Below are 26,884 nucleotides of genomic sequence, written 5' to 3'. Positions count from 1 at the left end.
TGGAGTTCTTAGTGGTTTTAGGAAACTCTTTTAACCATAGAAAAGGCACAAAGCATCTGCCTGACCTGCTGTGTTACTCCAATACTTTGTGTCTTTTTTTGTAAACCAGCACCTGCAGTTCCTTGTTTCTATTTGTCTTTTAACCTTGTTTTGCATTGTTTAATCTATTGAGAGGAAGTAATCCATTGTCATGTCATATCTGTTTTAAAGGGTCTTTTCATCCTGTACCAGTCAAGGCATTTAACTCAACTGGCACCAACAGAAACCACATATGTTTCAATTGGCAACATGTGCTCTGTTCCTGTCATTATTAGAACTTGGATGAATTACTCCTCGGTATGCCAGAAACTGTGGTTATTTTCTACCGAGCTTATATCCTGAGGCACCTTGTTGTAATCTCCTGTTTTTGGCAGATAATTTGTTTTGGTAGTTTTCAACAGATGTACATGGGTAATTTATACGAGCCTCCGCATAGGCAAACTGTGATAGTAAAACTGCGAAGGGAAAGTTTACCACCGGATTTGCTGTGCGCGGCATTTTCAAACACATGATTCAGACATCAAGAATGAGATTGTGCTTTGGGCAAGCAAAAGTCATTAACATTAATCTTTATTCAATCTGATCTCATTGAATATTTCACATCAAAGGTGCTGCCTGCCTGCAACTTTCATGCCACACATGTTTGCCTGAGAATTCTGCAATTTATTTGGACATGTTTTTTTGACTTTTTTTAATTTTGGAGAACTCGCGATAATTTTCTCCATTCAACAATTAGCTGGCTAATCCATCCATTTCCACACATTCATCTCTAATATTTCCAAATAAATGAGAAAAAATAGGATCCTTCTCAGCATTCGCAGAAGAGCATATGGCTTACATGGGGAGGAAAAATAATTGTGAGGAATTGTGGGGAACCAGGAATCTATGGACATATTTTCATTTCCTGTTGGTACTTCAGGATCAATATCATTAAATTCTCCACTGGCCAGTCTTTGTTACTGCTGTAGGTACACAAAATTGCTGGAGGAACTCAGCGGGTGCAGCAGCATCTATGGAGCGAAGGAAATAGGCGACGTTTCGGGCCGAAACCCTTCTTCAGACTGTGTTACTGCTGTCTTGGGTATTGTCTCCTGCAAGATATCCGACAGATTAATACCTGGAGCAGTAATAATCCTGTCAAAGCATTGAAAGAAATCTGCTAGAAGGGTTCCAAACCAAAATGCCATCTATCCATAGGTACACAAAAGTGCTGGAGAAACTCAGCGGGTGCAGCAGCATCTATGGAGCGAAGGAGATAGGTAACGTTTCGGGCCGAAACCCTTCTTCAGACTGATAGGGGGTGGCGGGGAGTAGGAAGGAAAAAGGGAGGAGGAGGAGCCCGAGGGTTGGGGGATGGGAGGAGACAGCTCGAGGGCTAAGGAAGGGGAGGAGACATCAAGGGCTGGGGCCAAGGAAAGAGCGTTCACGTCGCGGCCCTGTTTCAACCAATCTTTCCACCACCACGCACAAGAAGCGCAAGACAGACACCATTGTGCAGATGCCGAGAAGTGTGTTCAGCTCTGGCTGAACAACTTCTAATCTTGTGTGTGGACTCGATAAGAAGAAGATCAAGGGCTCATCTCCACATACCTTGACTCTATACTATCCCCCTTGGTCAAATCCCTTCCTACCTATGTTCAAGACACCTCAGACACTCTCCGCCGCCTCCGCGCATTCCATTCTCTAGGCCCTCACCCCCTCATCTTCACCATGGACGTCCAGTCACTCTACACCTCCATCCCCCACCAGGATGGCCTCAAAGCCCTCCAGTTCTTCCTCGACCAGAGGAGCAACCTATACCCAGCCACTGACACTCTCCTCCGCCTAGCGGAGCTGGTCCTTAAAAAAAATCTACTCCACTGCCATCTATCCATGTTATGCAGAGATGCTATTTGACCCACTGAGTTACTCCAGCACTCTTTTTCCAGTAAGGTCCACTTGATCAGTGACTCTTGGTAAGGATAATCACCTTGGTAAGGACTTATTTAATTACCCAAGAATGTTGGAAAAGAGTGTATCCATTTAAGGATACCCGACAATCTTTTAGGAGTCTTTTGTTTAAGAAAGAACGGCCAATGCTGGAAAAATCGAAGGTAGACATAAATGCTGGAGAAACTCAGCGGGTGATGCAGCATCTAAGGAGCGAAGGAATAGGTGACGTTTCGGGTCGAGACCCTTCTGATCTGGGGGGGGGGGCGGGCGGGGGGGGAGGGAAGAAGAAAGAAAGAGGCGGAGACAGTAGGCTGTGGGAGAGCTGGGAAGGAGAGGGGAAGGAGGGAGAAAGCAAGGACTACCTGAAATTGGAGAAGTCAATGTTCATACTGCTGGGGTGTAAACTACCCAAGCGAAATATGAGGTGCTGCTCCTCCAATTTGCTGTGGGACTCACTCTGGCCATGGAGGAGGCCCAGGACAGAAAGGTCGGTTTCGGAATAGGAGGGGGAGTTGAACTGCTGAGCCACTGGGAGATCAGGTTGGTTAATGCAAACTGAGTGGAGGTGTTGGGCGAAGCGATCGCCAATCCTGCGCTTGGTCTCATCACTGTAGAGCAATTGACACCTAGAACAGCGGATGCAATAGATGAGGTTGGAGGAGGTGCAGGTGAATCTCTGCCTCACCTGGAAAGACTGCTTGGGTCCTTGGATGGAGTCGAGGGACGAGGTAAAGCGACAAGTGTAGCGTTTCCTGCAGTTGCCTCCGTAACTCCTTGGTCAATTCGTCCCTTCCTACCCAAACCACCCTCTCCCCTGGTACTTTCCCTTGCAACCGTAGGAAATGCGACACTTTGTCGCTTTACCTTCCCTCTCGGGGAGAGGCGGCACCTGGACCGCAACACGCTGCAGTCCACAGTCAGGGTACTGAGCCGATGCCCAGTCCGCTAATAGCTGTCTGACCAACAGCTCAAAAACCGGCTGGTAATCCCTGCATGCTCCCGACAAGGAGACTCGCCGCCCGAGAACCGCAGAAATGCCGCCCGAAAACAGCAGGCAGCCTCTAGAGCAAAGTCAGCAACCAAACCTCGGGCTGGAGACAGACACGGAAGATGGAACCGGCACTTCAAACTACCGCCCGGGAGCAAGTAAGTGTCTGTTCTCCAAGCCTAGAGTAAGGTCATGGAGTAAAAAGCTCCAGCGAGACTTGCCTAGGGAGCTGGGGCAAGCTCGCCAAGGGAGCATAACACTCCCGTTCCAGTGCACTAACCAGCACTGGCCATCTCCCTTATCGAGGGATCGATGGCGACCAGGGCTGGGCTGGTCAAGAAGAGGGGTCACTGGCTGAACAACATCTTAAATTGCATTTGATACCCCTGACGTCGGCTATCATTTTCGCATGTTCATTCCAGAGGGGCAGGGTAGTATGGCAAAACACCTGACCCTACTGTTCAATACAGTATGCTCCGCAACTTCTCGAAGGAAGTCATAAAACCTGCCCTCAACCTAAAAAATTCATAGGACTGTGAGAACGCCGACCTCACAACCACAGATCCTGCTATCTGGCAAAGTTACCAAACCAAGCCTAAAAACTGGGCGAAGTATCCAAGATATTCGGCATCAAGAGGGCAGGGCCTGGAATGAGCAAACCACACAAAACCAGACAGCAGTACCTCCACGCGTCCACCGGTAGGCGTCTACTTAATGGTACTGGTGAAAGCTCGGGGCCCGCATGCCAGCCCCTGTAAGCCTTTTCAGGCCAGGGTCCAGAGCGGGCCCCATGGAAAATGCGCCACCCCCCAACAACACCATCCCTACAGACAAGGAACCAGAAACAGAAGAAATGAACACACCACTAAACAACAGTGAAGACAGATGAGTATGGTTCCTACCATCACATAAAAGGTGAAGGTTTTGTACTAACAAGGGGGGGGGGGGGAAATCAGACCTGGGTTTGGAAGCATGAAGAACCATCACACTTGGTAGTTTATATACCAAAAGTATTCAAGGATAAAAATTGAATTAAGAAACCATGGAAATAGCTAAATCAGCAGCATTAGCTACTAAAACTTATTTAGCCTGGGCTCTGTCATACAATCCAGATAAATCTACGTTGACACCATCCACAACTATTGACTATCTGGTATTCAATTAACTCTATCCACTTATCTATAACATTGCCAAAAGGAGAGTCAGCGTATGGCACAACCTGTAACAATTAATGGTAACAATCAACCAACCATTCAACAAAGTGGCTAGAGTAATTGGGAATTAGTAGCAGCATTACCAGCTACTTAACTTGAACCTTCCCATTAGAGCTAAGGTGCTAGTGTTTAAACAAAATAACCCATACCCAGAACAGGTGGCAAATGGACTAATGTGGAGTCGTCATCACTACAGACACTGGGCATAAAACCTAGTTGGAAATATTGAGTACGTCCTATGGGTAAAAGCATATTGTTCAGTAGTGCACCATTTTGCATGTTCGTTTATAAAATTAACAACATCACAGTGGTGGCATATACCAAACCACTTGGGCGGAATAAAATCGATATCATGTGACAATTTATTTAACAATTGGTAACCGTATGTCGTCAAACATATTTGACCATCAGCAACTTACCTACCAGGTGAGCTAAATACTGTAAACAGACATATTAAATCAAAGTATTTGCTGGAATTACAAAGCAATATGGAACACCAGATATCGATTTCCTTGTATTGCAATTGAATCACCACATACCGATGTATGTCGCATGAAACCAGACTTTGAGGCAGCGGCAATGGATACATTCCCGCTAAACTGGGGGGGGAATCTAATCTCTATGTTCTCCCCTTTTCTACCTCATCAGTCAGGTACTACGGCCTCATCAGTCGGGTACTACGCAAAATACAGATGGACTCTGCTTCAGGTATTTTGATAGTACCCGACTAAACCCACAGTCATGGTTCCCAGTGGTCCTCGACATGGTCATCAAAACCCTAATGATTTTCCCAGTCGCCCAGACTTATCAACTCACCCAGTTTCAGGCATAAGCCACCCATGCCACGATAAATTAAACTACTGGGTTGCAGATATGAAAAGACCACTGCTGGGCCTGGGTTGCAGAATTGGGAAAACCACTGCTGGGCCTGGATTGTCAGACAGCACTATCGACACGATGACATGAACATCAAGAAGTGGGAAGATACTGTTCAAATACAGGAACTACATATTCAACTACAACAAAACCTGTACTGGAGTTCCTGGCATGTCTTCACCACAATGAAGGACTCAGCTACAGCGCCATTAATACAGCCAGAAGTGCTCTGTCAGCCTACTTAACTCAGGCACCAGGACAACAGGCCATAGGGTACCACCCATTGGTGATCAAATTCAGGAGAGGCATATTCAACTCTAATCCCCCAGACACGATGAGGGATTACGTGCCCTCCGCTCTCACCCTCAATTATAGAGATCAACTGGTATTTAAGTTCTCCTTTTCTTTACTATGTTTATTTCAATTATTGTGTCTTCTGTGATTCCACACCGCTGCTTTGAAGTATGTCGCGTATGCGTGCTGGACGAGTTCTTCACGTAATCCCTCATCGTAACTCCTCATAAAATACAGATCAAACTTCGAACTGGTAAGTTCTCGTTTAATCTTACTATTATAGGCTATAAGCTAGAAGAACACGGATTGCTCTCTCTGGAGTGTTGGAGGTTGAGGGGAGATTATAAAATTATGAGAGGCATAGATAGGGCAGACAGGCAGAATCTTTCTCCCAAGATAAAAATGTCAAAGCTTTAAAGTGAGAGTGAGCAAGGAGATGTGTGGGTCATGTTATTTTGACATGGAGAGTGGTGGATGCCTGGAAAACACTGCCAGAGATGGTAATGGAAGCAGATATAAATGTGGCTTTTAAGAGGTTTTTAGATAGGCACATGAATATAAGGGAATGGAGAGATATCGATGACGTGCAGGCAGTAGGTATTAGTTTAATTTGGTATCGACATATCATGTTCGACACAATCGTTGTGGGCAGAAGGGCCGGTTCCTGTGCTGTTTTATGTTCTAAGTATAATAAGATTTAGCTCCATGCCCTCATCCACACAAAGTTTTGGCTGTTCGTGAAGGCACAATTCCTCTCTCTTTGGCCTTTCTGTGTCCTCATTCCCATCAGCTCATTGGCGATGCCTGATTCACAGTAGAATATTATCACCCCTCTTCTTATGAGGAGGAAAGTAATCTGCATGGTTACCACTTCAAGTTTAATTTTAGAAAAACTAGCTGGAAACCTCTGCTATGCAGCATTTTGGGAAGAACTGGCTATTTGGTGCATTGGCCAGGCCAATGTTGAGATAGTTGAAGGTACAATTAGATTTACAGGTTGCATAAAAATAGCTGTTGTGAAGGTTGCCGAAGGCTACAGCAAGTTATAAATTAGATGGAAATTAGCTGGCTGGGGCGTTGGCAGATGGAAATTAATTCTGACGTGCCAATTGCGAGGTGATGGGGAAGGAGATATACCATAGGGCACTAAGGAAAGTTGATGAATAAATAGACCATGGGATTCAAGTTTACAGTTCTGCGAAAGTGGCAAAACAAGTCAATAGGGTGGTGCAGAAGGCCAATGGTATGCTTACCTTCAAAGGTCAGGGCATAGAATATAACAGTTGGAATGTTATATTGCAACTTTACAAAATACTGGTTAGACAACATCTGGAGTATTGTGTGTGGCTCTGGTTACTGGTGTGTAGTCCCGAGGAGGTTCAGCAGGATGTTTCCTTGTTTGCAGGTTATTGGGAGAGATTATAAAGGCTGGTTTTTATCTCCCTGGAGCAAAGGAGGCTGAGGCATTAAGATTATGGGGGTCATAGATATATAGATAACATGGTTGAAGTATCAAAAATAAAGGGTGCTGGTTGAACGTGAGTGGAAGGAATTTTAAAGGGATTTGAAGGGAATGTTTAAAAAAATAAGTCTGGTTAATATGCTACCTGAGGAGATGATGGTCTAATCACAATACTTAAGAGGCATTTAGACAGACAGTTCAATAAGATTGTATCCTTCTAGCTGTGGCAGCTTTGACAGTCCGGAGTCGCCTTCCAGAGGGAAGTGATTCAAAGAGTTTGTGGCCAGGGTGAGAGGGGTCAGAGATTATCTTACCCGCTCGCTTCCTGGCCCTTGCAGTGTACAGTTCGTCAATGGAGGGAAGGTTGCAGCCAATAACATTCTCTGCTAATCGGACTATTCGCTGCAGCCTCCAGGTGTCGTGCTTGGTGGCTGAGCCAAAGCAGACCATGATGGAGAAGGTGAGAACAGACTCTACGATGGCCGTGTAGAATTGGACTATTATTGCCTGCGGCAGATTCGTTTTATTCTGGGGTTTGCAAGCTATTAATTGGTTTACATGCTATTTTTTTTTAAACTATCTTTGCGGGATGTAGCTGTGGTTAACAAATGCAGCATTTATTGCCCCTCTCTAATTGTGCCTTTTGAAGTTAGTGCAAGGCCTTCTTGAACTTGGTACTAACCAGCACTGCAACGTGCAAAATGGCAAACTCTATTAAAACCTGCAATGATACACAATTTATTCTTAATATTTTTACTGATATGTAATTTGTCTAACATTCTGTGCAGTGAACTGTTGGAACAAGAGATGTCATAGAGTCATAGAGTGATACAATGTAGGATTTGTTTAACAGGGAGGGTGCAGTTAACAAAAACAGAGGGTGAACTAACTTGTTCTGTCCATAAATCCTCCTTTGAAAATCATTTGAAGGCAGTAGATCCTACAGATAAAATAGCTGCATGGATACACTTTGCAGTGCACCAAATGACATGACATAAAGTTTGTGCTAATGTTCTAGGTTCAAAATAATAGTTGGTTTAAAAAAGATGGCTTGTTTTCACCTTGATGAATTGAATTGTTGGTTCTGATTCTTTTTCTGTATTGTAACAATGTCATCAGTTCATAAGTTCTAGGAGCAGAATTATGCCATTCGGCCCATCAAGTCTACACCACCATTCAATCATGGCTGATCTATCTTTCCCTCTCAACCCCATTCTCCTGTTTTCTCCCCATAACCCCTGACTCCTTTACTAATCAAGAATCAGGATACTTTAAGAAACGAGGAGATTAAAGTTCTTCATATTAATCTGGCTTAATATTTAAAGAACTGGTTGCAATTTCTAAGTATTCTTTAGTTTAACAAAGATGATTTTCTGTGTCCCAGCATAAAGTGAAATAAAGCATCAACATGTAGGCTGTGTATCTGGGACAGCACAGCTCATTGATAATTCCCCAAGTGTGCCATTTTTGGTTGAGTGCAAATCAGAGGCCAGCTCTGCAGTTTGTGTCATCGTGCTAAACACTATTCTGCTGTTCCAAGCCATAATTTATGTGCTTCTGCACTCGGTACAGTAAGCAATAGTGTTTGTAAGTGCAGAATTTCATATACATGCACATAAATATACATAAGCACTGCTTTGGTAGATTACATGGCAAAATTACCATTTTATTGGGATGTTGTCAAATGGAAATGAGCTATTTTGGGCTTTATTTTACTACCAATGTGAGTGAAAGGTTTATCTTTTTGTCAAAAATTAAGGACCAAAAATAAAGTGCTGAAGATGTACTCACAGTGATTAGAAAGATTTCTTAGAATTTACAGCTTATACATAATTTGACAGGCACTGTGAAAAATTTGTATTTTGGGCAAGTAATATGAAATTACTTAGATTCACACACAAAACATTTCCTGCTTCCTTGGGAATTTTTCATATAAAATCATGCTCCAGCTGCAAATTACATCTAATTGCTGTTGCTATTGATACTCACTGATTTGTGGAGAGATATATTGAGCTAAATCATTTGGGCTTTCAACAAGCAATGTTCTTGCCTTCCGCGTGACATTCAGCGTTTTATGCTCCCACAAATTCCTGGCTAATGTCACTCAGGTGATTGCTTCCAGTGTTCTGGCACAGTTCAGTTTGTTATTACTCAATCATTTCTAAATTTCCCCAATGTTTTCTTCAGTTCTTAAATACCATCTGTAGACTAGCAGAGGAATTGCCCAGTGCTAGTTCGACCTCTGCATCCCTCTGTGTAGCAGTTCTTTACAGATATATTTACACTTACAGCAAAGATTTGGTGCTGTTTAAAACAGCAGGTTTTACAACCTCCAATGAAAACTCCTTTTAGATTTCAGCTGAGGCCTGGCAAATGATCAGCTACATGATGAGACATTAAACTTACCCTTGTTGCATGGATACCATCAGCTGATGCTGGTTATCTAAAACCAATGGTTAGAGTCATAGTGATACCGCGTGGAAAAACAGGCCCCTCGGCCCAACTTGCCCACACCGGCCAACATGTCCCAGCTTCACGTTTGGCCCGTATCCCTCAAAACCTGTCGTATTCATGTACCTGTCTGTTTCTTAAATGATGGGTTAGTCCTTGCCTCAACTACCTCCTCTGGCAACTTGGTCCATACCCCCATCACCCTTTGTGTGAAAAAGGTACCACTCAGATTCCCATTAAATATTTTCCCTTACGCGTTAAACCTATGTCTTCTTGTCCACGATTCACCTACTCTGCATCAAGTTTGGCTCTTTAAAAAGCATTAAGTCTTGGAACATCGTGTCTGCATTGTCAAACATAGAAATTCCAGACTTACATTGGATTCTGGGCATTAAATCCATCAGCTTTCTTTGCTAACAGGTTGAACAATGTGGGTTCAGAGATTTAAGTGAAGGTTATGGGGATTTGGACAAAAAGGAAAAGAAGTTTGAAGACACAAGGAACTGCAGATTCTGGAATCTGAAGAGATGGAGCTGAGTTACTCCAACACTTAGTGTTCTACCCAGGGAAATAAGTTTGTTTTGTTTAATTACTTCCCATTATTTTAGATTCTTTATATACAGTAAACCATCGTTATAACGGACCATAGAGGGGAGAATGGTGTACATTATTTCCGACTGTCCGCTATAACCGAGTAAATGATTACCCAGTAATAGATTATCTTTGCACACGTCGTAGAAATAAAGACCTGCAGATGTTGCCTAATACACAAAAGGGCACAAAGTGCTGGAGTAACTCAGCAGGTCAGACAGTATCTCTAGAGAACATGGATAGGTGATGGTTTGGGCCAAGACTCTCTTTCAGACTCTCTGTCTGGAACTGGGCCTGGAATCCAGATGAGTTGACAGACCTAGCCTGCTGACAGCCAGCGGATAGGAGAGGATCAGCAGAGTCATTGGTTATGGCCAGCCGTAGTGCAGGTAAGGGTCAGCGGTGGTGGCGGCAGATGTAGCCTGGAAGCAGCCGAGCGGGGCGTCGGCAGACCAGGGGTGGCGCCGGCAGCCCGACCTGGCAGCGATGGTCAGTAGGTCCGACCACTATAACCAAAATCCATTAAAAAGTGGTTAGTAATAATGAGGGTTTTTTATTTTTTTTAAATTATTTTATTAGAAGTAAGTACAATCATATGGCACCAAAGTGCCTAATATATATTATCATAATACATTTTATGTACAACTTCTTTTTTTTTTGTTACATTGAAAAAAGATTAGAATAAGAAAAAGAAGTTAGATAGTAAAGGATAGAAAGATGTGAAATATATAGTGTGTGAAGAAAGAAAACGAGTAAATGAAGAAAGTTGAGAATGAGAAAATAGAAAAAAAAAAAAATAATAAAAAAAGGAGATCATTATTTATAATCTTGACCAACCCTCGTCCAGTCCTGAAACAGTCATTTTTTACAATTGTGTTGCACCATATGATTCCAAAAAAATGACGAATGGAGACCAACTCGTTATGAATTGGTCTGATTTATCCATTAGGAGGAATCGCATTTCCTCAAGATGAGCGGTGTCCAACATACTTGCAATCCACATTTTAAGCGTTGGTATTGATGTACCCTTCCAAACTGTAAGTATTAATTTTTTTGCTATTATTAAACCATAGTTAAAGAATAGATTTTGAGATGTGTTCAATTTATTCCCATCTTCCATTACGCCAAATATAATCATTTCAGTATTAGGTTCCATTCTTGTCTTGAATAATTTTGTAAATATTTCAAAAATATCATTCCAAAATCTATAAAGTTTTATGCAGGAAACTAAGGAGTGTGTTATAGTTGCATTTTGGGCTAGACATTTATCACAAGTGGTGGATATATTTGGATAAAATTTGTTCAATCTTGTTTTTGAATAATATAATCTATGTACAATTTTAAATTGAATTAGATTATGTCTTACATTAATTGAACATTTGTGAATATATATCAAGTATTTTTCCCATGTAACCTTCGTGATTTTTATCATTAGTTCCCGTTCCCACTCTTCTCTAAGTACCTCTGTCGATGGTAGGTCTATAATGAGGGTTTACTGTTTATAGTTATGTTTTAATAGTTTGGGGATATCTTTCAATGTCAAAGAAAGTTAAACTTGGGACAGGGCTTTATGGGCAGTTATGGTTATTCTTACCATGTAACCAGAAATATGTTGCCACTTAGACCAAACCCGTTGGACACCACAAGGTGACAAAATTAACCCTCCATGTATGGACCAAGTGCATGCTGAGGTGAAACCAAATCACCAAGGCCTAACCTCTTGACCACCTTCATTAGATCACAAACTCAAACTAAACAACGCTCAATTGTGAATCCAGTTGATTTTATTTATGAAAAGGTTTTGACGTCAGACAGAAACATTTTAAACAGCTAGGTCCTGGAAATATATGTACATATTGAAAGGACACGATTTCTCAGAAATCATCACATATATGGTTGTAAGAAACAACTCATTTTGTCAATGCTATTAGTTGTATGCTGTTCCTCCAGTTTGGATGTGGTCTCACTATGGCAATGAAGGAGGTCAAGGAAAGAAAGGTTGGTATGGGAATGGTAAAGAGAGTTAAAATGGTTAACAACCCTCTTACATTTCCATACCTCCACTCTGGTATGCTCCCATTCCACCCTCCCCCCTCTCCCATCACCCTGCTCCAATGCCCTCCTTCGTACACCCATTTCCCATCCCCAAGATTGCAATTACCTTTTATCTCTCTCTTTCTCCTCTCGGTCCCCATCCCTCCCTTCAGCTTTACATTTCACTCCTCCTATACTCTGACACCCTTTGTCTTCTTTTCACCTATAGCCTTTGTTATTTACACCACCCATCTGTCAATCAAACCCTGCTCACCATATCCACCATGCTAGGCTTTGTCCCACCCCCACCTCTCTTTTCCAGCTTTCACGCCCCATTCCAATCAATCTGAAGAAGGGTCCCGACCCAAAACGTCACAATTCCATTCCCTGTATCGATGCTGCCTGACCAGCTGGGTCCCTCTAGCACTTTATGTTTTGCTCAATATTTCAGCAACTGCAGTTACTTGTATCACCATCTGTCTAATGTATTGTTTGTTTTGACATGAGGAAAATAGAAATTAAATTTAAAAAAAAACGAAATGGCAATATCTAAAATATTAGGCTGTTAACAAATCACTATATTAACTAACCAAGTTCCTGGTTAATGTAAAATGATCAGGTCCACATAATAAATTGAAGAAATACCAGAATTAATTCTAAAAAAATGATTTAAAAACAATTAGCATAAAATATATAAATTGATTAATAGGCTAATTATGTTAAGGTAAACTGGCATCTTATTATTAGCATTTTTTGTGTGAATATGCTGGTAAGATTGGGGCAAACTCCATGGACTGCATCACAAGGCCAACCACCCTCAATTAATAAGTTATTAAAAATGACCCAAAATCAATTTATTTCTGAACTAAATAAATGTTGAAGGAAAAACGTCCTCAAAAATTGCTCCATTCTTCAAAATCGTAAAACAGTAGCAAGATTTTTATCCCCCGTGGACGTAGTAACCTAAGAAATTGTAGAAATTTTAAGAGGATGCTTTAGCAATGGGAATTTCAGCTATATACTGTATTCAACCTTGAGTCAAGTCAATGTTACCAGGTCATGTTCTAAAAATAAAAAATAAGTATGATTCTATCAATCAAATCACATCTTGACGTGACTAAGGTGTTGATAGGAATAATTATTGAGCAACTCATTACTCTTTCCCCATCATTGGTGCATTCTGCTATAGTTTGTAAAATAAACCATTTTCAGCTAGCTGCAAAGGTGACCTTCACTGTGCAGAGTGGAAATGCACAGGCATTACATGCGACTTCAACTACGAGATCAAGGCCACGGCCTTCTGCTTCTCAAATAATGAATGCGGACCAAAAATCTTTGGCTCATAGTGCCTGAAACAAAGCTGCTGACAGTCTCACATATTTCACAGGTCACAAATGTTACTTGATTTTTGTTATTTTCACCTCACTTGGAGGCTTCTCTTCTTCTCCTCTCCACCCCAAATCAATCAAACCACTCAACTCCAAGAAAGAAAACTCTAGCCACTGCTGGCTATCAGGGGAGTTCCAAGCACTGTTCACTTTGGTATCTGCAATGTCCCTCAATCTTATTTTGTTAGCCCTATACTTCCAGCCCAGCAAAATCATGTCAGTTTTTTTTAAACAAGTTGAATTTTCTATTCTGCAAGGATACATAAATTGTAAGGAGCACTCAATAATAATTCTAACATTTAACATCACCGAGTAAACATCTCTGTTAAAGGAGGCTATGATTCTCATCCTTGAATTGCATCTAGCAAGCCAGGTGGAATGTGGCCAACACATAAGACTGGACAATAAATATCATGTTGTCCATCCTCAAGTTAATAAGAGTAATTTATTTAATGTGGAATGGGTGTATCTCTCAAGTCTATGTAAAGGGTTCCGGCATACTTCCTCACAGGATATTTGCAAACCAGATGGACTTTTATGACATTTTGGCATTTTTAGTCGTAATTTTGTAATACCAACGCACAATTAAAAAAATAAACATATTTATGCTGTGAGGAATTACGCTCAATGTATGAATCAAATGTCAAGAGTTTAATTGTCGTTTGGCCTGGCAACAGGAAAATTAAATTCTTACTTGCTGCAACTTTACAGGCCCGTAAATGCAATGTCAGTTAAATATATAATCATAACGAAAAATGAATAACCGTAAAATTACTAACCATAATAGTGCAAAACCGAAGTCTATAACGCAACCAAAGGTACAGTCCATAGAAGTTTGCAGTTGCTGAGGACAGTGTTGGATGGTGGTAAGAAGCGGTTCTTGAACCTAGTGGTTACAGTTAACTTCTTCCCAATGGTGGTAGCGATACAAGAGCTTGGCCAGGGTGGGTGAGTTTTTGATGACGCTAGTTGCTTTGGAGGCTTTGTCTTGTTTAGATGCCTTTGATGGTGGAGAGGTCAGTACCTTGATGCACCTAGCAACATCTACTACTCTTCTACCTTCCTGGATGTTCGAGTTGACCAAACCTGGATGTGATGTGATGTGATGTAACCAGCATTATAAATCTTTTGACTTTAGATAATGCTAAAAAGTATCAGGGGTTCTATTAATTAGCAGCACCATATTTTTTAACTTCTTAATAAACAGCTGCATTGTACAAACTTTCATTTTGGTTAATACAGTGTATTATTTATTTTATTACATTTGGACCTTTCTGAAATTGGATTTTTTCTCCATTCCTACATTATATAGAATACTTTACAGGTTAACTTTTTTCCATTACTTTGCTGACATTTTTGCATTTGGTCATTTCACATGTAGGCAAGTGTCAATGTTGCTCAGCACAGCATTGTCAACGACGACAATATTCAGATTCAATGCTCAAAGCCCTTTTTTGTCTATTATGGTGAATATTTAAAAAAAAACTTTTATTCATTTAAAATAAATGCATGGAATTTTTCGTGATTTCCAGACCATGAGATAACCTCCAAACACAATTATCAAAAAATAAACTGCCATTAAATGCAAGGTAATTTTTGGATGGTTCAACTTTTCATAAAATAGTATTGTGCTGTTGAATTATGCATGCTGCCTGTAAGATTTACCTTCAATGCATCCCCTTACTATTTGATCTAGAATAGGGGTGTCAGATGTAAAGCCAAATTAGTGCTGCAAAACAGCTTCCTGTGGCCACAGGAGGATTGCTCAGAAATAAGTTTGAGTTGTTATAATAAGAACCTGACAGCTGATCAGTGCAGCAGCATTTTTTCTATCACAGTTGCAACTTAATACAGTAGAAAAGTATTTGCATAAATCTCCAAAACATAGGATAGGCATCTTTAATATTCTCTTTAACTACACATTCTAAATTCATAAGGAACTATTTGCATTGTAATTTCTTGAATTCTAAAAACAATTCAAGGAATATAGTAACAATGACATGTATACCAAATAATGCATTGCAGGCTTGATACCGCACTATATTTGAGAGTTATTTTCTTTGCAGTGGCTGTTAAACATAGGCATCTAGTGGTTTGTTACAAATCCCTAATCAAGTTACAAGTAATGGTCTGTTGGATAGCATGGGTATTAATTCTAACTTAAGATAGAAAGGAGATTGAATCAGGGGGCCACACAGTCTTAAAGTCGAGTAATTCATATCAATCTATCTCACACAGCTCATTAACCCTTATGGCAATGCAGTGGGCATTCTTCAGAAAGGGAAGCCATGTACATGGATCAAAAATGTAAAAATGGTGCTTTATTAAAGATCTGAGTTAAAAGACAGAAGACCTCACCTACTAACCTTTTTTTGCATTGGTCACCATTTCAAATTCTGAGTACAATTTATCTTAAGATATTCAAGGAAAATAAAAAGTTGGATGATCTGATAGCAGTTGTCCTTTTATCCAACATGTTAGTGAGGCAGAAACAACAGAAATGTGTTGACTTTATGCCCCAATGTACATTAATGTTAGTTTTAAGGCAATATATGGTGAAGAGTAGACTCCACGCATTGCAATATGTTTAAATTCAGCAGCTATTCTTGTCCTTTAATGTGGATGCTCTGTAAGAAAGTTGGCGGAATGGTAACTCTTCCGTGATATCTCCTCACTTTCACCAACCTTTGGTCCATTGGGTAAAAGCAACAATCTATGCCTGCATTGACAAGCCAAAAAATATATATAGTTGAGCAAGGTATAGGACAACAACCTGCAAACATAGTAAAACTTGACAAGGAGAAATTTGGAGAATCAAAATATAAGTGCCATAGTATTTACAGTCATAAAATTAAGCTGTCTTATTAAGTTTTGTGATATTGCAAAATGAGAAAAAAAACGCATATTTCTAAAAATAGCTGTTAAATAAACCGGGAACCAAGAGTGTTGCACGACTATTCTACAGAAACCCTTCCTCCGCAACCCATGGAAATATATTAGCGTTTCCTCCACACAGAGTAAAATGGTATTCCACTAAAAAGTGTTGTTTGCTTGCTCTGATTGTTTAGTGATTGTAGCAGTGGTTGTATTCACGGAAGAAGCTAGTCCCACCGCATCAAGATGAGAAATACTTGTTCCATTCAGCACAGAATAATAATTAAGATTTATTCAAATACTTCCACCAGATAACCATTAAATTCTGTTATGTGTCCAAATTCTACAAGGCTGTTATTGTTGATGATTATGATGAGAAATAAGGCACTTCTCTTAAGCACTCATGGCATACGCATGTTTATTTTCCAAATTAGAAAAAAATGACATCAAAAGGTACAGAGAAAACGGACAGAATACTCTTTAATGGGAAACAGTAGCAAAAATTGTGATTTTTTTTCCAAGTAGAAATTATGAGATAACCCAAAAATCAGATTTGAGAAGACTATTTACAGATCTCAAGTTGAAGGATGATAACAATTGCTACTGGAGGTAAAATGTTGGCTGTTTCTTCGGTTTGTGTCAATTAACGCAGAAGCAGAATGATTCAATCTTGACCCTTAATGGTGACAATGCCATTCGGCAGTAGCACAAGTAAAACAATGCATTCTAAACTTCGAGCAAGAGACCTTTATGCCAGGTGTAGACATTGCAATTCTCTGTATCCAAACTTCCTGGTTTGTCTGTAGAAATCTCCCATAATTCCTTCTTAAATTTCTCATTCCTTATATTACACTGTAAAATCTATAGAGTGAGCTGCAGAAATTGAGATTTACACCCCATCTCCCTATATGCAGGTATAAAAGTGACACGGTCACAAACTGGCTTTGGCTCCACACAGCCATCTACTTTTATTTCAGATGTCAGTTGGTTACAACTTACTTAGCCTTTCTCTCACTGTGTCTCACCAATATCTGCAGTCAAGTTTCTGATATTATTCAAGCAGAAAACTAACCAATATTATAGCTTCCATTAAAATACATGTATATTTTTAATTAAGCATTTGATGCAAAATTTAAGCATAACAAATAGAAGTGGATGATTCAGAATCTGACATATTGGAGTGACTGTTAGATGGATTACATTTTGAAGATGGTGACCATACACTTTCATAAAGGCAAACTGGTCATGAGGGTTCTGCATTTTCTGGTTGCCTAGCAAGAATATAAAATCCATCTAGCCTGTTCTCTTTAAGCGAGTGTGCGAATTAAAAGCTGTTCTTTTGTGGTCGACAGTTAATGGGCTAGAATTTGTGGTCATAAAGACTATGAGTATCACTTTTCACCGTTATTAGCAAGTAAACCAGATGGCAACTTCCAGTGTCCTGCATATGCACAGATAAGTGCAGAAATTACTGTCCGCGTTTCACTGTTGCTCCACAAGTTTCACTGCACTGTTTCGTTGCTGAGGAATTCACCATTCAACACATGGAATAAAGATGTTTGGTACTTGCCCAATGAATAGAAGCTGAATGCACTGTGAAGTGTTGTGCTTGAACATTCCAGTTTAAGTGATTTTTTGCTGATGTGATGACTTTCAATTAATTCCAAACGAGCCTTCTGAGATTTTATCTGTGCAATGATAGAACCTCATTGAAATTCATGGTAGGCAAAAATGCTGTAGAAACTCAGCGGGTGAGGCAGCATCTATGGAGCGAAGGAAATAGGCGACGTTTCGGGTCGAGACACTTTAATTAAGCATTTAATGCAAAATTTAAGCAAAATGAAATAGAAGTGGATGATTCAGAATCTGACATATTGGAATGACTGTTAGATAGATTACATTTTGAAGATGGTGACCATACACTTTCATTAAGGCAAGCTGGTCATGAGGGTTCTTCATTGTCTGGTTGCCTGGCAAGAATATAAAATGTTGACTGATTTTCCAGCATCTGCAGTTCCTTCTTAATCATTGAGATTCATTGTTGGACACTTAAAATAATTCACATGACTTTCGTTTTCGTCCATTGTCCTTGTACAGTCTTGTGCTATTTGTGATTTATTTTTTTCTAACATATGTTTTATACAACCTGGATGTTGCCAGTTTGGTCAACATTTATTACACATCCCTAATACTCAAAGATACTGATGAACCACTTTCTTGAGCCACTAAAGTGCTCAGAATGAATGTACTTCCCAGTGTTTTTGGTAAGAGGCTCCAGGATTTAGATGCGACAATGGTAAAGGAATGGCATTATCTTTCCAAGACGGGTGCTTGCAAGGCTTGGACCTTCTTAGTGATGTGGACCATGGGTTTGGAAAGTACTAATCAAAGCATCCCAACTGTCAAAAAGCATTCTGTCAAAACAACTAACAGAGGCATTTTGTTGATGTTAGACACTGCAAGGGTAGTGGAGACACTGCAAGGGTAGTGGAGACACTTCTAAGTTCTAAACACGACTAGCTTTTTATTATTAGTAAGATTTTATTTGATAGCATAATACCACATCTGATAACATTTATTTCCAAACTGAAAAGCCCATAGCCACAGAGTTAAGTCCACAGCACAAGCACAGTAGCAGCGCATTTTCTGTGCTACTGGATTGTACTGAACTGCTAAACTGATCACAAAATATTATTGCACTTTCATCCATGCATGAAGCACAAGTGGAAAATTTCGTGATTGGCTGCAGTGATGTCAATTGACAACCCTTGAAGTTGCTGCTGCAATGTTAAAGCATGCATGTGCACTGAAGAGACTGAGGATTTTGACTGGAAAACTGACCGGATCCACACTCTGCACATTGGTGCTGATTGGCAAACCTATCCAAATGCTTGATCCCCAGCGTTCCCATCCTCACAATTATGTGGATCTCTGGATGGTAGGTCAGTGGATGAGGATTTAAGGACCAGGGATCTCCTATGCATTAACTTGTTCAATGGTCGTCCTGAGACACACAAAGCCAAAGGCTCAAAAGAATAAGATTCTTGCAGATCCAATCCATTGATATAAATAGTATTTCTTGGCCATGCTTAAAAGCTGACTCCTCAATAATTTCCTTAAACTACTTATCCCTGGCAATGGGTAATCAAGATGAAAGGAATGAAATTGAAATTAAGATACAAATTGATACAGCTCGCATGTTTACCATTATTATTCTATGGTGGCTTAACCCAGATTGCTAAGATTTTTGTATAAGTTTTATTGGGGAATTAGTAAATGTCAAATAAAAAGCATTGTCTCATAGCCTCCTTCATGTTATGGGTCAAAAAATAAGTTATACATTTAATCTTCCATGACTCTGAACTACTTGGATTTTCATAGATTATAACGTGTTGATTGATGTTTCTGAATGAAATACATTTCCTGCTCTTGCAGATCTTCTCTATCCGCTGGCAAACTATTTGTCCCTCAGAGACCACAGGAAATGCCTCATTCCTCAAATTACCTACAAATGCAAACATAATATAATTGCGTCTTGCCCCAAGTGGGTGGATTTGTTAAATTAAATTTCCAGGGAAACTCGGTTGTAACCTAGTGGAATTCTCTGTCACACAAGGCAGTGGAGGCCATTTCACTGGATGTTTTCAAGAGCGAGTTAGATATAGCTCTTAGGGCTAAGGGAATCAAGGGATTTGGGGACTCAGCAGGATTAATTTTGGATGATCAGCCATGGTCATATTGAATGGCGGTGCTGGCTCGAAGGGCCGAATGGCCTACTCCTGCACCTATTTTCTATGTTTCTATGTAAAGAATTCCGTCAGCATTTTCTTATCATCAACCAAAATAAATCTTCCTTCCATCTGAAGTGATAAAATTAGTTTTGTTTCTGATAATTCCCTTTCATTGAATTGCAAGCAATACCTAACTCTACAAACATCTTTAGGCAGTTCTAAAAAACGTTATTAACGTTTCTCTCATCACAACGCTGCATACGGAGAACTTCTAACAATTTTACATTTTACTCATGCTTGCTTCCAGAGCATTACCTGCTGTTTCTTTGCTGGCTTAATCTATGTGACCTGAGCATTAAGAATCTTGGAAAAACTGAAATCATCAAGGGTAAAATGGTCCAATAACTGGGATCGTACCCTGCACAAATGAAGATGGTAATAATTGAAGGTAGACACTAAATGCTGGAGTAACTCAGCGGGACAGGCAGCATCTCTCGAGAGAAGGAATGGGTGACGTTTCAGGTCTCGACCCGAAATGTCACCCATTCCATCTCTCCAGAGATGCTGCTTCTTAAGGATCTCGACCTGAAACATCACCCATTCCTTCTCTCCAGAGCTGCTGCTTCTTAAAGGTCTCAACCTGAAACGTCAACCTGAAACGTCACCCATTCCTTAGCTCCAGAGATACTGCTTGTCCCACTGAGTTACTCCGCATTTTGTGTCTACCTTCGATTTAAACCAGCATCTGCAGTTCTTTCTTACACATGCTAATAATTGAGATCAATCATCTCAGTCCCTGGATATCATTGAAATAACTTATAATAGCATTATCCTGGGCCCAACCATCTTTAACTGCTTCAACAGTGATCTTCTTTTCATCACAAATGTGACTGTTTGCTGAGATTTGCACAACATTCAGTACTATTTGCAACTGCTCAACAAGACCTAGACACAATCGGGGACGGGGCGATAAGTGGCAAATAAAATAGGTAACCATCTGCAGGAGAATATAACTACCTACCAATCAATGCATTACCATCACCAGGTAACCCTAACCATCAACATCCATGTATTCATTGCCAGAAACTCATCTGGACCAGACACAAATAACATGGCTACAACAGCAGTTTAAAGGCTTGGTGTTGTGCAGTGAGTCACTCACTTGTATCCAAAAATATTTCCATCATCTACAAATCAGGAGCACTCTCCACTTGCTTGGATAGGTACAACGACTGTGCAGTCATGTACAAATCTAATTCAATTTTCAAATTCACAGACAACAGCACCATTGTGAGCCATTTAACAAATAATGATGAGACGGTGTACAGGAAGGAGATCAAGAACTTCGTGTCGAGAAAACAACCTTTCTCCCAATGTCAGCAAGATAAAAGAGATAGTGATCGACTTCAGGAAGTGAAGTCGTATACCCTAATTATGTACCCATACCACAGTTTGCATTGATGGCGCCAAAGTAGAGATAGTTGAAAACTTCCAAGTTCCTAGGAGTCAATATCACCAACAACTTCTGGACCACCCATATTGAAGCAACGACCAAGAAAGCACAGCAACGCCTGAGAAGGCGTAGGAAGTTTGGCATAACCCTGTCTGTCCGAAGGTAAAAGATGCCGCGGTTGACAATAGTATGAAGAAGGGTCTCGAACCGAAACGTCACCCATTCCTTCTCTCCAGAGATGTGTAGGAAGAAACTGCAGATGCTGGTTTCAACCGAGGATAGACACAAAATGCTGGAGTAACTCAGCGGATCAGGCAGCATCTCTGGAGAGAAGGAGTGGGTGGCGTTGCGGGTCGAGATCCTTCTTCAGACTATCCTTCAATCGTGAAGAAGAGTCTCGATCCGAAAAGTCACCCATTCCTTCTCTCCAGGGAAGCTGCCTGTACCGCCGAGTTACTCCAGCATTTTGTGTCTATCCACGGTTGACAGGCTCGGGGAGTTTAAATGGGGTCTTAAAATCATTCAGTACAGATAGAGTCCCTTCGGTCTAACTCGTCCACGCCGCCAAGAAGTTCCACCGAAGCTAGGTCTAGTGATCCCATTGGGAGACAAAAGTGCTGGAGAAACTCAGCGGGTGCAGCAGTATCTATGGAGCGAAGGAAATAGGCATGCGTTTCGGGCCCGAAACGTTGCCTATTTCCTTCGCTCCATAGATGCTGCTGCACCCGCTGAGTTTCTCCAGCACTTTTGTCTACCTTCGAATTTCCAGCATCTGCAGTTCCTTCTTAAACACTAGTGATCCCATTAACCTTTCCTATTCATTGTCTGTCCAAGTGTCTTTCAAATGTTATTGCATCTTTTACCTTCGGACAGACCTGATCGCTGTCTGCGGGCGCCGGAGTGGCCCAGCCCAGCCTAATTTGCTCAGCTACGGCTGGGCTTGCAGCAGCAGCACCACCATCACCAGCGGCCGGGCTGCTCCGGGCTCCGGGCTCCGCCAATGCAGCAGGCCCCGTCTCCTAGGAGCCGGCAGCGCGAGCCAATGGGGGAGAGCGCGGGTGCGCACGTGAGCGGCGGTTAGTGCGCGCGGGCGGTCGGGCGCTCAGAGCGAGTGTTCCCTCGCGCACTGTCGGACGCGGCGCCTTCGCCTCACTGGGCGCTTTCATCCCCCTTGCCGCTTGAATTAATCCACCCCATCACAACCCCGCGCCCAATTGATTCGGGTAAGTTCTCCTTCAGGCCGCGATCGCGTATCCTTATTTTTACTGCTGATTCTTACCCACCCCTCGCGTGGAGCTATCCGGCGTGGTGCTAAATAGTGAGCTGCTTACCCGAGGCGGGTGGGGCATGCGCAGTGACAGCCGGCCGCGCTTCCTGCCAGAAATCATCCCATCTAGGACACTGGTTCAGTTGTGTGTGAGTGGAGAATTTACACATTTCTCGACCTCTTTAAACCAAGATTGGCGAACTTTAGTTGAGTTGGAGTTTGAGTTGTGTGGGAGGTGTTCCTAGGGTGCATGTGTGCCATGGTTAGGATGTCATCGGTGTCCCAGGCTTGGTTGCTTTGTGCATTTTTCTCTAATAACTGTTGACCTTTGACGAGTAAAGTGTCGTCTTTACCAAGGTGCTCGCAAGGTTCAAGTCTGCGATGTTGCTTCCGTCTTAAGCTCAAAGCATCTGGGTGCATTTATTTTTAAAAGGAAGCTTTGCGTTTTTTGTTTTGGGCCGAAGTTATTCAGTGCAGATGCAATGACATTGAAGCATGCAATAAATCTGAGCAGTTGGGCAAGGTGAATACTGAAGATAATGATAGAAAATTGGCGCTTGGTGAGGCATTGGGTAAGCAGGGCAAGGTGAAGGCATGTAAATGTCACTCGCTTTCCTCCTCCACCTCCTCCCCCTCCCCCATTTAACAAATGTTAATTTGCATTGTATCACCGTGAGCGTAGGTTTGGTGAGTGTGATCTCGCCGTTCCTGGTGTCCAGGCTTGTGTTTTTTTTGCCACCACGTTGCACGAACACATACATAAGGGAAAGCAATGGTGCGCTTTAAAGCCAACCATTGCCCATTCGTTACCCCATGTAACCGGAGGCGGGGAGAGGAAAGATTACGATCGTCAATTTCTTTTGTGTATAAAATTCTGATTACATTTCTTGCACGGTTTCGTCCTAGAAGTTGGCAAAGGTAAAATCCGTGCTCGATTACTGGTGTCCACTGTTATGCTATTTAATAGCTGAAGTTGTATTGTTCGATATGATCACTAATTTTAAGAAGGAAGAATTGGCCATTTGGGGGTGGGTGGGATCGTCTAACGCTTTTAGATTTTGGCTTTGTCTTTGGACAGATTTCCTTATCTCGATTTTCTTGTCCCTTTCCATTGTGCGGCAAGAATAATCATTGTAAGTGAATAACAAATTATTCCCCCCCCCCCCTCCCTATAGGATCTTTAATCTGTACACTGCAATACCGGTCTACCTTGTTGTGAATTAGTAGAATTGTCCAATTAAGCTAAGTATTCTTTATAAATGAGTTTCCGTGCATTCCGTGCAAAACAACAGTAGTTTAACAGTAGTTGTTTTAATGTAAATTACGTTAAATTTGGGGACACCAGTGACTGCTCCAGGTTTTCATGTGTAAAACTTGCGTAATCTGTCGGGAACCTTGTGACGATTACAGGCGACTCCAGCGCCGTGGAGTTGAAGTGTCCTTTTATAACTACAGTAGGTACATATCACTTTCTACTTTTATTGTGTAGCGCATCGAAAGCAAGACCACGCACAAATAATACACTCTGGATTTATTTCACAATATAATTCTTCCATTTAAAAACAATTAGCCTTTTATGATTTGAAATTATGTATTTTAGATGGATAAATTAAAAAAAAACATTTTGGAACTCTTATCTGGATAGAAGCTGCTTCAGGTTTTGTTTTGTATTTCATATTTAACTTTTTTTACATGTTTATGTTTGTTGAAACATTTGCAGTAAATATATTCGGCGAACGATGAATTACCACATAATACCTTGTAAAAATATTGAATTATGTTCTACTTCAGGAATTATTTTAGGCTGGACAATAAATTTAAGCATTGCACTTATTTCTTTGTTTTTCCTTAGAAAATCCATATCCTAAGCAATTTCTTAAAGGATGGTGTCTTTCAATATTCAATCATGTGCACCGTTCAGACAGTGCCTTCCATAATATTTGGGACAAAGACCCATCTTTTATTTATTTGCCTCTGTACCCCACAATTTGAGATTTGTAATAGAAAAAAAATCACAGTTAAAGTGCACATTGTCAGATTTTAATAAAGGCCATTTTATACATTTTGGTTTCACCATGCAGAAATTACAGCAGTTTATACATAGCCCCCCCCCCCCCCCCCATTTCAGTGTTTGGGGCATAGCAATGTCATGTAAATGAAAGTAGTCGTGTTTAGTCTTTTGTTGCATATCCTTTGCATGCAATGACTGCTTGAAGTCTGTGATTCATGAACATCACCAGTTACTGGGTGTCTTCTCAGGTGGTGCTCTGCCAGGCCTGTATTGCAGCCATTTTTAGCTTATGCTTGTTTTGGGGTCTAGTCCCCTTCAGTTTTCTCATCATCATATAAAAGGCATGCTCAATTGGGTTCAGATCGGGTGATTGACTTGGCCATTCAAGAATTGACCATTTTTTAGCTTTGAAAAACTCAGCAGTATGTTTGGGATCATTGTCTTGCTGTTGAATGAACTGGCGGCCAATGAGTTTTGAGGTGTTTGTTTGAGCTTGAGCAGATAGGATGTGTCTATACACTTCAGAATTAATTATGCTACTACCATCAGCAGTTGTATCATCAATGAAGATAAGTGAGCCAGTACCTTCAGCAGCCATACATCCCCAGGCCATAACACCCCCACCACCGTGTTTCACAGATGAGGTAGCATGCTTTGGATCTTGGGCAGTTCCTTATCTCCTCTATACTTTGTTCTTGTCATCACTCTGATATAAGTTAATCTTTGTCTCATCTGTCCACAAGACCTTTTTCCAGAACTGCGGTTGCTCTATTAAGTACTTCTTGGCAAACTGTAACCTGGCCATTCTATTTTTTGAGACTAACCAGTATTTTGCATCTTGCCATGCAGCCTCTATTTCTGTTCATGAAGTCGTGTCCGGACAGTGGTCATTGACAAATCCACACCTGACTCCTGAAGAGTGTTTCTGATCTGTCGGACTGGCGTTTGGGGATTTTTCTTTATTATAGAGAGAATTCTTCTGTCATCAACTATGGAGGTCTTCCTTGGCCTGCCAGTCCCTTTGCGATTAGTAAGCTCACCAATGCTCTCTTTCTACCTAATGATGTTCCAAGCAGTTGATTTGGGTAAGCTTAAGGTTTGGTTGATATCTCTAACAGTTTTATTCTTGTTTCTCAGTCTCATATGGCTTATTTGACATTCATTGGCACAACTTTGATCCTCATGTTGATAAACAGCAATAAAAGTTTCCAAAGGTGATGGACAGACTAGGTGCTGAGAGCTCTCTTATACCTGCATTAAGGAGGCAATTAGACACACCTGATCAATTACAAACACCCTTGAAGCCAAACATTATGGGGGTACCATGTATAAACACTGCTGTAATTTCTACATGGTGTAATTTCTACCAAAATATATAAAAATTGCCTTTTATTTAAAATCTGACAATGTGCACTTTAACCACATGTGATTTTTTTTCTATTACAAATCTTAAATTGTGGAGTACAGAGGAAAATAAATAAATGACGGGTCTTAGTCCCAAACATTATGGAGGGCACTGTAGTTAGGACCATGCTGAAATCATGTGTACTGTTTTTAAGAAATGCATACTTTTATTTATTATTCTAGAGAATTCTTATTATAGAGAATGAAACAATTTCTATTTTATGTACTCTATCATTATTAACAGGGCTGTGGCATCGATACCCAAACCTCCCGACTCTGACTCCTTGATATCTTGTGTATCTGAATCCGACTGACTCCGACTCCGACCACGACCCCTAGCTATAATAATTCTAAATCTGCTATGATGACATTACACAAGGTGGTATTTCATAAGAACTACATAAATCATCAGGCTACTTTTTAAACCTATGTCCTTAAAGTTTTGAGTCTAATGATTGTAGCTATGCTGCAAAAGTGTAATGGTTAATTAATAAAAAAATTAACGTCTTTTATATCACAAAATACGGGGTTAAAGTACAATAAATACCGGCGGAAGAACTGACATACTTTACTTGCCTTTACTAACTCACTTTAGTAGTCTCTATTCATTGGTAATAATTAAATAATTTGAGGAAACTTGTTTTAAGGGATTAGGAGGGTCAAGGCCCCCTCTCTCCCCACCCCCCCCCCCCCCCGTTAGTTTAGGTTAGGTTAAAGGGGGGTGGGGGTCAAGGAAACGCAAACCACTGAAAGTAGAAATGATGGTTTGTATTGACGATTTTTTCTGAATTACGTAGTCTCTGAAATTTATGTTGAGGTCGTAGTCTGGGTCGGGACTTTTTTACCCACTGACTCCAGCAGCATCAAGATTGTAC

The 26,884-nt window shown here is 40.9% G+C and overlaps 1 protein-coding gene and 1 long non-coding RNA gene across 6 annotated transcripts in view; one reads left to right on the top strand and one right to left on the bottom strand.

The window, feature by feature from the left end:
• Window positions 1–11,611: 11,611 nt before the first annotated feature.
• On the bottom strand, window positions 11,612–22,375 carry LOC116990794. Its single transcript, XR_004416628.1, has 2 exons — window positions 22,191–22,375; window positions 11,612–14,355 (listed from the first exon to the last, which is right to left on the bottom strand). It is a non-coding gene; the product is annotated as an uncharacterized LOC116990794 (long non-coding RNA).
• Window positions 22,376–22,415: 40 nt separating this feature from the next.
• LOC116990793 (spermatid perinuclear RNA binding protein) overlaps window positions 22,416–26,884 on the top strand; it is a 129,244-nt gene continuing 124,775 nt past the window's right edge. For 2 of the 5 annotated variants that reach the window (XM_033048761.1, XM_033048758.1), the window contains exon 1: window positions 22,422–22,550. The gene's annotated coding sequence lies outside the window, so the exon portion shown is untranslated. Of the gene's footprint in view, window positions 22,551–23,489; window positions 23,513–26,884 lie in introns of those variants that run through there. The other 3 variants (XM_033048760.1, XM_033048763.1, XM_033048759.1) reach the window with 3 other exon arrangements.

Source organism: Amblyraja radiata, chromosome 32 (assembly GCF_010909765.2).
Source record: "Amblyraja radiata isolate CabotCenter1 chromosome 32, sAmbRad1.1.pri, whole genome shotgun sequence".
NCBI lineage: Eukaryota > Metazoa > Chordata > Chondrichthyes > Rajiformes > Rajidae > Amblyraja > Amblyraja radiata.
Note: the sequence above shows the minus strand (reverse complement) of the source record. Positions and strands in the feature narration are given on the sequence as shown.